The sequence below is a fragment of the Ambystoma mexicanum genome, chromosome 10 (assembly GCF_040938575.1).
Source record: "Ambystoma mexicanum isolate Mex_15411 chromosome 10, UKY_AmexF1_1, whole genome shotgun sequence".
In the NCBI taxonomy this organism is placed as follows: domain Eukaryota; kingdom Metazoa; phylum Chordata; class Amphibia; order Caudata; family Ambystomatidae; genus Ambystoma; species Ambystoma mexicanum.
In genome coordinates this window covers 488,604,733-488,620,874 of record NC_090932.1, presented here as the reverse complement: position 1 = coordinate 488,620,874, position 16,142 = coordinate 488,604,733, and positions in this window count along the sequence as shown.

The following is a 16,142-nucleotide window of genomic DNA, read 5'->3' as shown; positions in this document are numbered from 1 at the left end:
GACTGTAAGCTTCCATAGTAGACATGTTTTTGAAAGTTGCTTGTTAGTGCTAAGCTTTGTGATTAGTTATCCTAAAGTGTCGAAAAGAACTCTAAACTGTATACTCGATACAAATCCCACCGCTGTACACGAGTGTTAGGCGGAAACCTGTGCAGTTCCCTCTGGGACCACTGCAAAAGATTTATGACTACAGGTGTTTTTTTTAGTAATCTCACTTGGTAGCAGTCTGTACCGCACAGATTCACTTGGTAGCTGTGGCTGAGCAGTCAGACTTCCCTCAAGAAGAGTTAGGCAGTATGTGGAGTATACAACATAGGGCAATTCTACACCGTAAGACAAGCAAACACGCAACAAGGCTTCAGTGTAAAGATATAAAGGTATTTATTTATAACGACACATCTATAGAAAACACTCTGGCACTAATACGGCAAACACTTCAATTACAATTACTCTACGAAGAAAAAAAGATCAATCCCCCTAACAATAGTTCGACAAGTCTAGGTTTACCAGCATCACTTATTTGCAGACAGAGGTGTATGCTTCAATCTAGATGGCACTCTAGTATTTGTTAGGACGGGAGAGAAAAATAGGCAGGTTATGAAATCAACACGTTTCCAATACTTTACGGACAAATGCAAGGCAAGAAGGCAAGAACCACGGTAGATCATAAAGTTCAGAGGCCAGGCCCACTCGGAGAGAGGCAAGGCGATATGTCCCAAAAAATATCTTAGTGGAAATGAGCTCGAGTCTTTGAAGCAAATTGTTATCGGACGTATTGGACCAGTTCAGAACAACACGCTAGGGAAAGCTTGGAGGCGACCCTGTGGAGAGGCGAGGATTAAGACACCTCACACTATCCGGCAACAAGGGAAGCCAGGCGGACACGGTACCTTGATTGTGGAGAGAGCCGGCGGGGGCAGTTGTTCCTGGTGGTGGATGCACGTCCGGTCTTTGTCAAGAGAAGAGATGATCTTGTCGTCGAAGGAAAGTTGAAGATCGTTGCACCACCAGGGAAGAGACCAGCCGCGGAGTGCTCCGTCACAAGGCACCACCTTTTGGTCGTGGTACAGGGGTAGTGGCTATCCGGTTGCGGAGGTGCTCTGCACGGGCAATTCAACCACTCCGTCCTGAGGCAAAGAAAAAGCAAAGGGGACTGGTTGTTCCCACCAGTCAGGGGAAGAGACTCTCCGGCAGGGAGATCTCCTCTGTCGTTGGGAAGTGGTGAGTCGGTTCAGCAGGGCTCCACCGGAGGTGTCGTCGTTGCAGGTCGGCTCAGCTTTACCCTCGTCGGATTCTTAGGTCCTGTGGCGACTTCTGAAGATCCAGTCCCAAAAGCCCTGCTTTTATGCAGAAAACCCCCATTCATTCAGCCTAGCTGTCACTCAAAACACGCTAAGTGGTGAGCGGGGAGGCTCACCACTTGGGCCAATCACACCAGAGTGCGACAAGAGTTGGCAAGGCAACTCGGTCCAGGGTGCCTAAACCCCCTCCCACACCCCTGTGGTAACCCAGACAGAATGGCACCACTTTGGAGGTTCTCTGTACAGAAGCCTGCCAAAAGTGGAACAAAGGGCTCAACCTTTGGTTTAGGAGTCACAGAGACGAACACAGACGCCATTTTAAAAAGCCGAGTTCTGGCAGAAAATACCATCTGATAGACTTATTTAAGATAAGTAGACCGGAGGTATATTAGAGATTAACGAGAAACAATCTCCAACAATGGGAAGAATCCCATAGGGTTATATTCGGGGTCGAACATAACAAGTAGTTTCCACTGCCACCAGCCAAAACTCGACGAGGGGGGACGGGACAGTAGCCCCTCGAATAACAGACCTAGGAGTAATCGAATTACCCCTATTAGCACGTAAACAATAGGATGGTTTGTACTAGTTCTGTTAGTAAATTTAGGTCTAGTAAAGCCAATGGTGACTTTACATGCCCGGGGAGACAGTAGTCAGTCTGGAGTATGGAGTCTATGATGGAGATCCACTAGGACGCCCCTGTGTTACGGCACGGAGGGTGCGGTGTAACACACATAGCAAAACATATGAGACCCTATGGAGTAAAAGACCCCATAGCCCATAGAACACAGTGACATTCAAAGGAATTACACACATTCATGTCCAAGAGTGGGAGAAAAAGAGTCTCACTCTTGGCAGGATGGAAAAAAACAAACTCCAGAAATCCAGCAAAGCTGCTGGGGGACACACTAGGTTAGGAAATTCAGCCTAAACAGAGAATTCTCCCTAACACACCCAGAAACACAAGAATGAACGTATGTGTGTCACACGCAGCCTAGAATGACCTCTGAAGGGGTACGCGACACACGGGGCAAGCACAGATGTTAAATATGTGCGCGACTCACTGTCTGCCAGGAACAAAAGCGTAAAAAATATGCGCGTGTGGGCGTTGGCAACACCCCCGCCAAAAGAAGAATTGTACGCTGTTTGAGGAAACAGGCCCAGGAAAAAGAGGAAAAGAGAAAAAGCTGTCAGAGGTAACAGGGAGTACGAACTGGAAACGCCGTGAAGTAAATCGCGTGTGAACCGACAAGAAGTACAGATTTCACCCACTCGCGCTCCACGAAAAGCACGGACAAGGAAATGGCGTTCTACACGTACCTTTTATACACACGTCACAGACGCGCATACGCGATGAGGCCATTTCCACCAATTATGCGCTTTGACACTCGGATATGTATCTCTTCATTTTTACACGCGCCATTCTCTACGGCCATGCGCGTGATGTCACAGCTGTGCATGGTGGCCTTTGGCCAATGAAATCGCATATGCGAGCACACGTGGTAAAACTGCACGTCCGAGTGTCATCGCGTGTAATCGGAGGGAATTGAGCGTACACGCGATTGGCCTGGGTAGGTGTATTTCTGGGGTGCGCAGGAAGTTTTACATGCGATTGGTGGAAATCCACGTGTGCTCTGTCATCACGTGTAATGAGGAAAACACCCGCGCGCGTCACGTCACAGACGCGCTTACGCGCTAAGGGCCTTTGGTCCAATGAAATCGCATATGCGTGCTGACGTGCATACGCGCTAAGGGCCTTTCCTCGATTTACACGCAGACGTGCAGGATTTTCACGTGCCAAATCACTCCGTATCAAGCTGGCCATGCGTAAGCACACGGAAGACCACGCTCCTGCCCAGAAGGCCGAATTACTGCCCCCCAGAGCCCCGAGCACGCTCCCACCTGCCATCTGCTGCTGCCTGACTGCCTGCTGCCCACGTGCCCTGCCATTTGCTGCCTGCACTTCAGCCAGGGGTGCTGTTGCTGTGACCACCCCTGCTGGAACCAAAGACTCCCGACTGGGATTCCATCGCTCCACAGCCCAGCCCCAGGACCCAGTTGCGCACCCACTCCAGCCTCTGGGGTTGTCAAGTCGGGCACTGCAACATCTGGCACCACTGACAACCCCTGGCCAGAGAGGCAGAGGGGCACCAGCTTCAGTGCCAGGGAAGTTGGTGTCCTGGTGGAGCAAGTCCTGGGGCAGTATGATGCCCTCTACGGAAGTGTGTGCGCCGACAAGGAAGGATGGACTCGGATCTGGACGGACATCGTGACTGCCATCAACGCGGAGGGGGTGGCAGTCCGCGACTTCCAACATGTCAAGAAGCGCTGGGAGGACTTCAGGTCCAGGACCCTGAACAAGGCCCGGCGCCTCTTGAAGGCAGCGGATGCTAAGGGGCGCCGGGGCCACTTGTCAGAAGATCAGATGAGGGTCCTGGAACGCATATCCCCAGCGCTCCACGTCCAGGTCCTTGAGAGGCAGACCCGTCTGGAGTCGAGCGGTAAGTGTACATGCATCATGATTGTAAGCTGTGCGTGTGGTGATGTGCCAATAGTGTGCCGGTTGCACATCTGTTTGTATGGGGCCGAGTATGGGTGGGGGTGTACAGGACCGTGAGGCTAACACATGCAAAGGCTGTCATGTGTGAGACATGGATGGTGCTTGTGTGTGTAGGCTTGCATGCCAAATGCAGTTGTGTGGGCACACATGTTTGGATGAATGTGTATGTAAGTGGGCATGTTCGTGATGTCACACATGTATGTTGTTTTCAGCTGCATGTATCAGCACTGTGTACATGTGCATGTGTGTGTATTTGACAAGGGTGCAACAGTGAGGCAACATGGCTGCATGTGACAGCGGGATGTGGAAGCCTGATTGGCAGATGTGACATGGATGCCCATCAGAACACTGCGACAGTTGGCTGAGGTGTATACATGCATGCAAGTGTGGTGGTGTGCGTGCATGTGTAGTGCACTCCCTATGTTGCATGTGATGTCTGGCTCACCTTTGCTTTCTCATGCGGTTGTATGTGTATGGATGGTGCTGGCATTTGCGATGTGGCTGTGGTATGGCTCATGTGTGCAAGTTGAAATGACATGTGTGTTGCCAATTGTGATGCCATGTCTGAGGTTTGCCAATGCCACTCATGTGCAACTGTCATGTGTGTATGTGTCCATTGTACAGTGCCCTGATGCCTGTGTTTTATTTCTCCCTGTCTGCAGCATCAACTGATGAAGAGGGTGGAGAAGGTGCTGTGGAGCACAGCGGCGGGGATCGCACCGCCAGCCAGAGACGCAAGGCCCGGCTCCCCTCCCAGGTTGTGATCTCGTCGGGGAGTGAGGAGTCCGGTGCCGCGTCCCAGGCCGCAGCTGCCGGGGGGAAGTCCAAGAGGCGGAGGTCGGAGTTGGACTCCTCGGCAGCAGAAGGGGCATCTGGGACCCCACAGGGCCCAACGGGGGAAGATGGCACGGAGTCATCCAGGTTGGTCGGGGGTTTGGTGGAGGAGGAGGCCGTGCAAGCAACAGAGACGGGGTCTGGAGGTGGGGATTCCACTGGTGCTAGTGGTGCAGTGCAGGACCAGGTACAGGAGGCAGCACAGGTCACCGCAGAGGTGCCTGTGTGCATTCCTGTCCCTGATCCTGTCCCTGCATCATCTTGCACCAGCAGGGATGCCTACGTCCAGACCCGTTTTCTGGCAGGGGATGAGCTAACGACAACTGGCCTTCCTCTGCCTGCGGACGTGGCTATCCGGGTCCGGGTTGAGCCTGTCTTGACTGGTGTGGCGTTGCGTCAACAGGCCATGCGAGGTGACCTGCAGTCTTTTCATGAGGAGACTACACGTCATCTCGAATGGCTCGTTGACCGCGTCGGCCTACTGGGACAGGTCACCCAGGCCGGATTCCTCCGTTTGATGGGGCTTGCTCAGACCCCCTCCTCAACTGAACCCCCTATGCGCCAGTCGTCCTCTGTGCCATCTTCCCACCCATCAGTCACCTGGGTGCCCTGTGGAGCTGCCTCTGACGGTGCGGCCAGGCTGGTGGAGGAGGCATCCCTGCCACAGTCGGGAGTTGGACGTCCAACAGGGGTGGCCACATCAACGACTGCACCCCAGCCAGCGGAGAATGTGCAGGCAGCAGGAGGCAGTGCACGGGCAGAGGCTCAGCAGCAGCAGCAGCAGCAGCAACGTGGTGGGAGCCATGATGGCTCGGGGCCTTCCACATCGGAGGGGCAGGCATCGGTCGGAGGGCAGGAGGACCCAGGACGGGAAGTGTCTTCCGTGTGGCAGCGGTTGGGCCACGCCATAGATGCGGAGCGGCAGTGGGCGGAAGAGGCACGACTCACGATGGTCAGGGAGGAGAACTCCATGCAGAGGGCCCTGAGGCGTGCCGAGTGCCTCGAGGCAATCCGCAGGGAGTTTGGGGGGAACATGTGGACGGCCCTGCAGTCTCTCGGGGCCACGGAGGAGGAGCACCTCCGGGACATTGAGCAGGAGTTCGATGATGCCCTGGCCCGGAAAATCCCGAAGTGAGCCGTCGGACTAGCCCGCTGCCCTTGTAAATAGTTATATAGTTAGTGTTAGGTTTCCTTTGGTTTAGCTTTTTTTTTTGGACCTTTTGGACAATGGGCTACATTTTTGTATATAGTTATTTTTTTTAGGTAGTGTTATTAGATAGGTTTCATTTCTTCGGTTGGGATCATGGACCCTGGATAGTTTATCTGTACATAGTTGACTTTTGGATTTTCAATTTTTTATTATGATTTCGCCATGGAGCAATGGTTTTCGATTTTAATTTTCCATTGGATTTACTTTTGTGGACTGTGAATTTGGACACCTTTCCTTTGCATTATGATTTGTGGTTTAGCATTATTTCACGGACCTGCTGTTGTTTTTTTAAAAAATTTCTATTATTGTTTGTTTATTTTTGATTCAATTTATGTTGCTTTTAATACATATTTTTTCGTCAAAGTTCAATGTGTAGTATCATCTCATTGGTTTCTTGCATATCATGATATGGGTTTTGACATTCACTGACACCCATTGGGTGTATGTGAGGGACATGTTTTCATTTCCAAACTTGCAATTGGGCTTCTGTCATGTTTTTGCCATTTCTAAGTGGGTGGATGCAATACTCGGGTGGGTGTTTGCCATTTGGAGGCTGACCATGAGGGCCAGGGATCTACATTGTGGTGAAATGTTGGCTGGGATACATGAGTGGGGGCCTGATGGAGGCTGCCCCTGCACTGCTGGGTGGTGGGGGTGCAGGGAGACATGAGTGGGGGCCTGGTGGAGGCTGCCCCTGCACTGCTGGGGGGTGGTGGTGGTGGAAGACATGAGTGGGGGCCTGGTGGAGGCTGCACCTGGTGGCTGGGGTGTTGGGGTGCAGGGAGACATGAGTTGGACATGAGTGGGGGCCTGGTGGAGGCTGCCCATGCACTGCTGGGGGGTGGGGGTGATGGGAGACATGAGTGGGGGCCTGGTGGAGGCTGCCCCTGCACTGCTGGGGGGTGGGGGTGGTGGTAGACATGGATGGGGGCCTGGTGGAGGCTGCCCCTGCACTGCTGGGGGGTGGGGGTGGTGGTAGACATGCGTGGGGGCCTGGTGGAGGCTGCCCCTGGTGGCTGGGGGGTGGGGGTGCAGGGAGACATGAGTTGGACATGAGTGGGGGCCTGGTGGAGGCTGCCCCTGCACTGCTAGGGGGTGGGGGTGATGGGAGACATGAGTGGGGGCCTGGTGGAGGCTACCCCTGGTGGCTGGGGATGGGGGTGGTGGTAGACATGGGTGGGGGCCTGATGGAGACTGCCCCTGCACTGCTGGGGGGTGGGGGTGGTGGTAGACATGAGTGGGGGCCTGGTGGAGGCTGCCTCTGGTGGCTGGAGGGTGGGGGTGCAGGGAGACATGAGTCGGACATGAGTGGGGGCCTGGTGGAGGCTGCCCCTGCACTGCTGGGGGGTGGGGGTGATGGGAGACATGAGTGGGGGCCTGGTGGAGGCTGCCCTTGCACTGCTGGGGGTTGGGGGTGATGGGAGACATGGGTGGGGGCCTGGTGGAGGCTTCCCCTGCACTGCTGGGGGGTGGGGGTGATGGTAGACATGGGTGGGGGCCTGGTGGAGGCTGCCCCTGGTGGCTGGGGGGTGGGGTGCAGGGGGACATATGTGGGAGCCTGGTGGAGTCTGCCCCTGCACTGCTGGGGGGGTGGGGGTGATGGGAGACATGAGTGGGGGCCTGGTGGAGGCTGCCCCTGGTGGCTGGGGGGTGGGGGTGCAGGTAGACATGATTTGGACATGAGTGGGGGCCTGGTGGAGGCTGCCCCTGCACTGCTGGGGGGTGGGGGTGATGGGAGAAATGAGTGGGGGCCTGGTGGAGTCTGCCCCTGCACTGCTGGGGGGTGGGGGTGGTGGTAGACATGGGTGGGGGCCTTGTGGAGGCTGCCCCTGGTGGCTGGGGGGTGGGGGTGATAGGGGACATGAGTGGGGGCCTGGTGGAGGCTGCCCCTGCACTGCTGGGGGGTGGGAGTGATGGGAGACATGAGTGGGGGCCTGGTGGAGGCTGCCCCTGCACTTCTGGGGGGTGGGGGTGGTGGTAGACATGGGTGGGGGACTGGTGGAGGCTGCCCCTGCACTGCTGGGGGTGGGGGTGGTGGTAGACACGGGTGGGGGCCTGGTGGAGGCTGCCCCTGGTGGCTGGGGGGTGGGGGTGCAGGGAGACATGTGTGGGAGCCTGGTGGAGGCTGCCCCTGCACTGCTGGGGGGTGGGGATGATGGGAGACATGAGTGGGGGCCTGGTGGAGGCTGCCCCTGGTGGCTGGGGGGTGGGGGTGCAGGGAGACATGAGTTGGACATGATTGGGGGCCTGGTGAAGGCTGCCCCTGCACTGTTGGGGGTGGGGGTGATGGGAGACATGAGTGGGGGCCTTTTGGAGGCTGCCCCTGCACTGCTGGGGGGTGGGGGTGGTGGTAGACATGGGTGGGGGCCTGGTGGAGGCTGCCCCTGCACTGTTGGGGGGTGGGGGTGATGGTAGACATGAGTGGGGGCCTGGTGGAGGCTGCCCCTGGTGGCTGGGGGGTGGGGGTGCAGGGAGACATGAGTTGGACATGAGTGGGGGCCTGGTGGAGGCTGCCCCTGCACTGCTGGGGGGTGGGGGTGCAGGGAGACATGAGTGGGGCCTGGTGGAGGCTGCCCCTGGTGACTGGGGGGTGGGGGTGATAGGGGACATGAGTGGGGGCCTAGTGGAGGCTGCCCCTGCACTGCTGGGGGGTGGGGGTGATGGGAGACATGAGTGGGGGCCTGGTGGAGGCTGCCCCTGCACTGCTGGGGGGTGGGGGTGGTGGTAGACATGGGTGGGGGCCTGGTGGATACTGCCCCTGGTGGCTGATGAGTGGGGGCCTGGTGGAGGCTGCCCCTGGTGGCTGGGGGTGCAGAGGGACATGTGTGGGAGCCTGGTGGAGGCTGCCCCTGCACTGCTGGGGGGTGGGGGTGATGGGAGACATGAGTGGGGGCCTGTTGGAGGCTGCCCCTGCACTGCTGGGGGTTGGGGGTGGTGGTAGACATTGGTGGGGGCCTGGTGGAGGCTGCCCCTGCACTGCTGGGGGGTGGGGGTGGTGGTAGACATGAGTGGGGGCCTGGTAGAGGCTGACCCTGGTGGCTGGGGGGTGGGGGTGCAGGGAGACATGAGTTGGACATGAGTGGGGGCCTGGTGGAGGCTGCCCCTGCACTGCCGGGTGTGGGGGGCAGGGAGACATGAGTGGGGGCCTGGTGGAGGCTGCCCTTGGTGGCTGGGGGGTGGGGGTGGTGGTAGACATGAGTGGGGGCCTGGTGGAGGCTGCCCCTGCACTGCTGGGGGTGGGGATAGTGGTAGACATGAGTGGGGGCCTGGTGGAGGCTGCCCCTGGTGGCTGGGGGGTGGGAGTGCAGGGAGACATGAGTTGGACTTGAGTGGGGGCCTGGTGGAGGCTGCCCCTGCACTGCTGGGGGGTGGGGGTGATGGGAGACATGAGTGGGGGCCTGGTGGAGGCTGCCCCTGCACTGCTGGGGGGTTGGGGTGGTGGTAGACATGGGTGGGGGCCTGGTGGAGGCTGCCCCTGCACTGCTGGGGGGTGGGGGTGGTGGTAGACATGAGTGGGGGCCTGGTGGAGGCTGCCCCTGGTGGCTGGGGGGTGGGGGTGCAGGGAGAAATGAGTTGGACATGAGTGGGGGCCTGGTGGAGGCTGCCCCTGCACTGCTGGGGGGTGGGGGTGATGGGAGACATGAGTGGGGCCGGGTGGAGGCTGCCCCTGCACTGCTGGGGGTGGGGTGGTGGTAGACATGAGTGGGGGCCTGGTGGAGGCTGCCCCTGCACTGCTGGGGGGTGGGGGTGCAGGGGGACATGTTTGGGAGCCTGGTGGAGGCTGCCCCTGCACTGCTGGGGGGTGGGGGTGGTGGGAGACATGAGTGGGGGCCTAGTGGAGGCTGCCCCTGGTGGCTGGGGGGTGGAGGTGATGGGAGACATGAGTGGGGGCCTGGTGGAGGCTGCCCCTGGTGGCTGGGGGTGCAGGGGGACATGCGTTGGTGGGCAGTAGTGCAAGGTGACATGTGGGTTGGCTGGGGGGCATGGCCATGGTGGATGGGGTGCCTGCAGAACATGTGCAGGGTAGGCCCCTGTGGTGTGGGCCACCTGCAGGGGCCGTGGAGGGTGTAGAGGGAACACCTGGGATGACCCACACGTGCAATTCACGTGTGGTGCTCCCCGCGCACCCCTGTAATACACGTACCCTGATGGAATCGCGTGTGATACTTCCCGCGCACCCCTGAAATAGACGTACCCTGCTCATTTTGCGTGTGATACTTCCTGCGCACCCCTGAAATACACGTACCCTACTGCTTTTGCGTGTGATACTTCCCGTGCACCCCTGGAATACACGTACCCTGCTGTTTTTGCATGTGATACTTCCCGTGCACCCCTGGAATACATGTACCCTGATGGAAACGCGTGTGATACTTCCCGCGCACCCCTAAGATACACGTACCCTGCTGCTTTTGCGTGTGATACTTCCCGTGCACCCTGAAATACACGTACCCTGCTGTTTTTGCGTGTGATACTTCCCGCGCACCCCTGGAATACACGTACCCTGATGGAATCGCGTGTGATACTTCCCGCGCACCCCTGACATACACGTATCCTGCTGCTTTTGCGTGTGATACTTCCCGTGCACCCCTGGAATACACGTACCCTGCTGTTTTTGCGTGTGATACTTCCCGCGCACCCCTGGAATACACGTACCCTGATGGAATTGCGTGTGATACTTCCCGCGCACCCCGAGATACACGTACCCTGCTGCTTTTGCGTGTGATACTTCCCGCGCACCCCTGAAATACACATACCCTGCTGTTTTTGCGTGTGATGCTTCCCGCCCACCCCTGGAATACACGTACCCTGATGGAATCGCGTGTGATACTTCCGGCGCACCCCTGAGATACACGTACCCTGCTGCTTTTACGTGTGATACTTCCCGCGCACCCCTGAAATACACGTACCCTGCTGCTTTTGCGTGTGATACTTCCCGCGCACCCCTGAAATACACGTACCCTGCTGCTTTTGCGTGTGTTACTTCCCACGCACCCCTGATGCACACGTACACAGGACAATCGCGTGTGGAACTTCCCGCGAACCACTGAAATACACGTTCCCCGCTTGGCTTTTGCTGTTTGCCAGCCCTGTGAACTGGTCCAGGGTTAGTGCAGCCCTTTGCGATTATTTGGGGATTTTGGAGGCTTTTCCTTGCGCGAGGGCATTCTTGGGGGCGTAACTGGCGCTGCTGCAGGGTCGCTGCGCCACGCTGCGCCACGGCTGGTTTTGAATGCGAAAATCCATGAATACGCTGTGCGCGGAAATCGATTTTAGCGCATGCGGCTGGCGCAGACATTCGCACGGGCACGCTGTGCGCCAGCCACGTGCGCCACTTTTGTGCGAATTTCTATGAATTACCCTCTAAATGTTTTGCTCTTCAAAAATGATTACGTTGCACGTAGCCAGGAGAATGATTTATGAATTATTGGGGCAGCAGGGTTATGCGAGCAGGAGCGTAATATATTTTGAGATAAAATGAGTGCGCACAAAAGCTATCTGTGCATATGTTAAGGTTTTTGCTTTGAGGAAATGCTGCCAAGAGTATGAGCTCTAATTAGAGATGATAGAATTTGAAATACAAGGATATTTTTGCAGCCTCAGCGCGGGTGAATAAAACCATTGCGGACTTGATACACATTTATGACACGGCTTTGTTAAGCCAACAAGTTTCATATTTTTGTGTGGACGGCTGTCTCTAGAACACTGATACAAAGAGTTACATTTTATTGTAGACACTTTGAGTGATCCATTTAGATTTATTTATCTATTTATTTATTGTTGTTAGTGCGATATTGAGTTTTGCTGCAAATTAGTAGAACTGTTTTTTTTTTAGAAACCTGGTGCCCATGTGTTAATCTTGCTCATGAAATTAGATGGTTTTTGGTTGGGTTCCAAATACATTGGGGGAGTGTCTAATCACACACCCATAGTCACATTTGTAGGCCCTGGGAACAGGGGGGTGGGTAGGCCCTTAAAGTGGAAGGATGGCAGGTTTAGAGCTAGTGGCCGTACATAAATGCAATAGTGCATTTTAGATTTAGAACACCAGATTGTCTTGCTACATTAACCACATGCTGCTTCTTAACTGATTATTAGTTAAAAGATAATTTGTAGGTATTTCGCGTAGGCAGGGTTGTGGCTAGGGTAAATGTCACTGTTCACTTTGTATACATTTTTTTGTTTAGGTAGGTCTACATTAACCTTGCATGATGCTATGACTAACATCTAGAAGCCAGTTTGCTTTAACCTCTTGGAAAGCCCCAATATCTTTAACTGTATCACTTATCACTGTGCTACATACAATGTTGATAGATATAAGCCAGCATTGTCACCCACACTTTAAAAATGGGTGGAATCTACTGAAATGAAAATGCATTTTCCTTAATTTTCGTGCAATTTCGTGGGTGCGTTAGCCTGCTGAGCTAACCACATCACATATTAGGTCCATTAGAGGGCTGCATGAACAGCTAAGACTAATAGTTTATTCAAAGTATGTGCTAAATGCTGAAACAGATCTTTATAGATGATTTTAGTACTGTGTTGTTATAGTAGCGCCTACATAAATAAGGAGCTGCATTGAAGGTGCAGGCCTCAAAGGAAAGGAAAGTTGCATTGTGCATAGAAAGGCAGAGCAGAGGCCCCAGTTTAGTAGCTAATAGAGACCTGTATTTGAGTGCTTAAAGCATTATAGTGCTTGGTTAGCCAGGTTTTGTAGTCAAGGCACCATGACACTAGCCAGTAAAGCTTGCTCACTAGAGTTTAATATCAATGCATATTATTTCAGCTCCTCTCTTCGCCACAGTGGCTCTGCAAGGCTTGATAAACAAATCCTCTTTCGCATGGGAAGGAATGGTTCTTTGATAACGTACATTCCTGGGCTTTCGCAGATGGGCTACAAGAGAGGAAGGAAAGGAGCGTCTTGGAGAGTTAGAAAGTTCTGGAACAGTGTGTCACATTGACTGACAGCATGAGATTACAAATTGCACATGCACCCATGACCCAGGGAGAGATTCATTTGTGGACTGCTATGGAATAGCATGTGCCTGGAGATAGACCAGGCAGCACCTTGTGGCGCTCTCAGCTACAGAGCTAGCTGAGCAAGCAGTTCGTTTTAGATGACCAGGATCTTTTAGCACTGATTAATAACATGCAAGGGACGTAAGATTGTGTTTCTCTAATGAGCTATGTGATTTTCTATAACTTGAATTCCAAATTGCTGCTATATTTACTGTTCTGTTATATTATGCTATATGTCTAATAAATGCTAAATTTATACTAAAGATGTCATTTCTCTAGCATGAGTTCATTGCTTGGCACGAGCGGACCTGTAAGCGGGTGGAATTGGGTAATTTATGCTAATAAGGGCTGGTCCCTGGGAGCAATACCCCTTTTCTAGGCATGCATATCCACATGCAAGAATACAAACTACAGGTATGCATATTTTCTGCACAGTACATGTACAACTCTTATAAGCAGAGTAACTGCCACTTAACCTGTATATCATATAAAATGAACTTACTGTTATTTTCCCATCTGCTATAATTAACTGTCACTTCCAAACCTGTCTGCTTTCTACATTCTTTTTTTACACACACAGCTATCTAAAAAAGTGTATTTAATATTAAAAGATGGGAGAAATAACAGTATTAGTACACTTAGTAGTGTATTATAAAATTACACACAGCCAGGATAAGTTCCTGCATCTTTATACACTCACACAGATAGACACTATCATTAAAAAGCTCCCAGCTGAAATAACACCACTGCCTCTACATCACATCCTTCTGCTTGACTGGAACAGTGGATACCGGCTCAGAAGCCCAAGTTATCAGCCCAAGCAAAGCAAGGGTGGATAACGAGGTCTCTGGACCATTATCCCCCCATTCCAGCCCCTGAAATGGGAGATGAAGGCCATTAGCACCCTAGGTTCCCAAAGCGAGAACCCAGGGTGCTAAAAAATAGGATTTCTCTTCAAACACCGGGACGCCTGGTGGTCATGGCCAGTAGCCAGATTGTCCGGATCATGACCTTATTCCATGACCCGGACAATCTGGCCACTGCCCATGGCCACAGGCTACCCCTCAGTCACTAAAGGTATACCGTTATTTTTTGTAGCTAAATTATGACACTTGTCAAATAATAAAACACTGGCACATTCGCAAAACCATGCTTGCAGGTCCTTGCCAATGCTCCTTACGCAAGTTTTCTGGAAATCCATCCAATGTTTTATTTTTTCAAAAGTGTCAAATGTATGCACATACAATCGTCATATAACCTAGCCCCACTTGACAAAATCCTTTCAGACTTTATGAAAACATCTAAATCTAGATCTATAATCTTTTTGCAAACCTTTGTGTAGATTTGTCAAATGGCACCACATTTATAAGCTTTTACAATATTTGGGACCCCCACTCTAATGTTGCTCCCTCTTGACAGAATCCCGCCAAACTTCGCAAAAACATGTATGTCTTGATCTATTATCAGTTTTCCAAATGAAGAGAGGATTTGTCAAATGGCACCTTATTTATAAGACTTTACGTTATTTTGGGACCCCCCCTCTAATTTTTCCCCCTCATGACAGAATCCCACCACACCTTGCATACTCACTCAGAATCAGCCCAGGAATATACATGCTAAATTTCATGCAGTTCCATTAAGGGGCGCCAAAGTTATAAGCCATCCAAGAACTGCATTTCACCAACCCTGTAATGCTAAGGTGTTCGCAAACTTTCACAGGACTGTTCGCGAACATCCAAACTGTTTGCAGACTTTTACCGCAAAAAACACCCATTTTTTTTGCTTCTTGCAGCCATATCCCATCCCATCCTCATCACCCCTCACCTCCCCAGAGATTATTTGATGAGTTTGACAATTGGAATGCTGTGTTTTTTCATATGATTTGACATTTGTGATGTCATCTTTGATGTCCTAGGTGTTAGTCTTAGCAGTGCACGGTGGTGGCGCGAGTTATGGTTGCTTAGCTTACCATAACTGGGGAATTTCAGCAGTTTTTTGGTTTTACTTGGAACCATAATGGCACATTTAAATTATGGCACGTTTGTATAGTTTGTTTAGTGAATTTCATAGGTTTTCAGTAGCGCAACTTAACCTAACGTCCCTTTAACAAAGTTTTTTTTTAGTGAATTGTACAGGTTTTTAGTAGGACAATATAAGTATAAGATCTTATTAAGAAAGACATTGTGTACTACATGTCACAGATTTTTAGGAGAGCAACGTAACCATAACATCCCTTTAGCAAGGGTCGTTTGGTAAACAGTATAGTACACCTTGCGAAAAATGCCACTTGAAGGTATGCTGGCATACTACACCGTGACATGTCCCAGAATCAGTACACTCTTAACTGTATGATCTATGCCACGTGGGCAGTGTGGAAATACATATTATAATCATGTAGCAATGTCCACCTCCAAAATTTGCCGTACACAACGCCAACATGTATTGGTATGCAGCGATTAGCAATGCACTACACATTATATATCGGTACGAAAAGTTGTAGTTATCTGAAAAACACATCAGCTAAAGGCATCCTTCCTCCCTAAGAAACAGCAGCAGTGGTGTAATGTGAAAGCATAAGAAACAGTGGCGCTTCCTTGCACATAACAAACGGATAAAATCTGTCGCCGTACATCTACCGACCCATATTACCGTGTGTTGCCTTTTTGCTCATTGCTGTTCCCAAATTGCCTTATTGCCTGCTGTGCCAAAAAAGAAAGGCACCCGTAAACAAAGGAAATAATGCGTTAATAACAGCATTTCACAGTGTAAGAAAAAGAAATGGCATACACTCCAAGTACTGCATATTTCTCAGTAAAGTACATAGGCTAAATAATCTTTGCCAGTAATAGTCCAAATCAGGAAAGCAGTAACGTGTGCTACTAAAAAGTATGCCTACTTGTTGTAATCCGGGCGGCTTTGGCAGTTTGGATTACAAAACAAAATCCTCTTTCAAGATGGCCGCCATAGAAAGGGAAGGCGGTTATTGCATACATACGCCCTCTTCCCTTTCCATGGTAGGCTGCTCAAAGCACAAGTACGTGACCTGGTGGGCGAGATTGTAAACAGTGCCGGTGCATCCGACAACCCCATTACCATTGAGCCCTGTGGGGCTCAAATGGGAATGTACCGGGCCCGGCACCTGCGAAAGGGCAATAACCGGGTCTGGCTGGGCCGGAATAGCCCGGTAATTGCCAATTCATGGGTGCCGGTCCCAGATGCG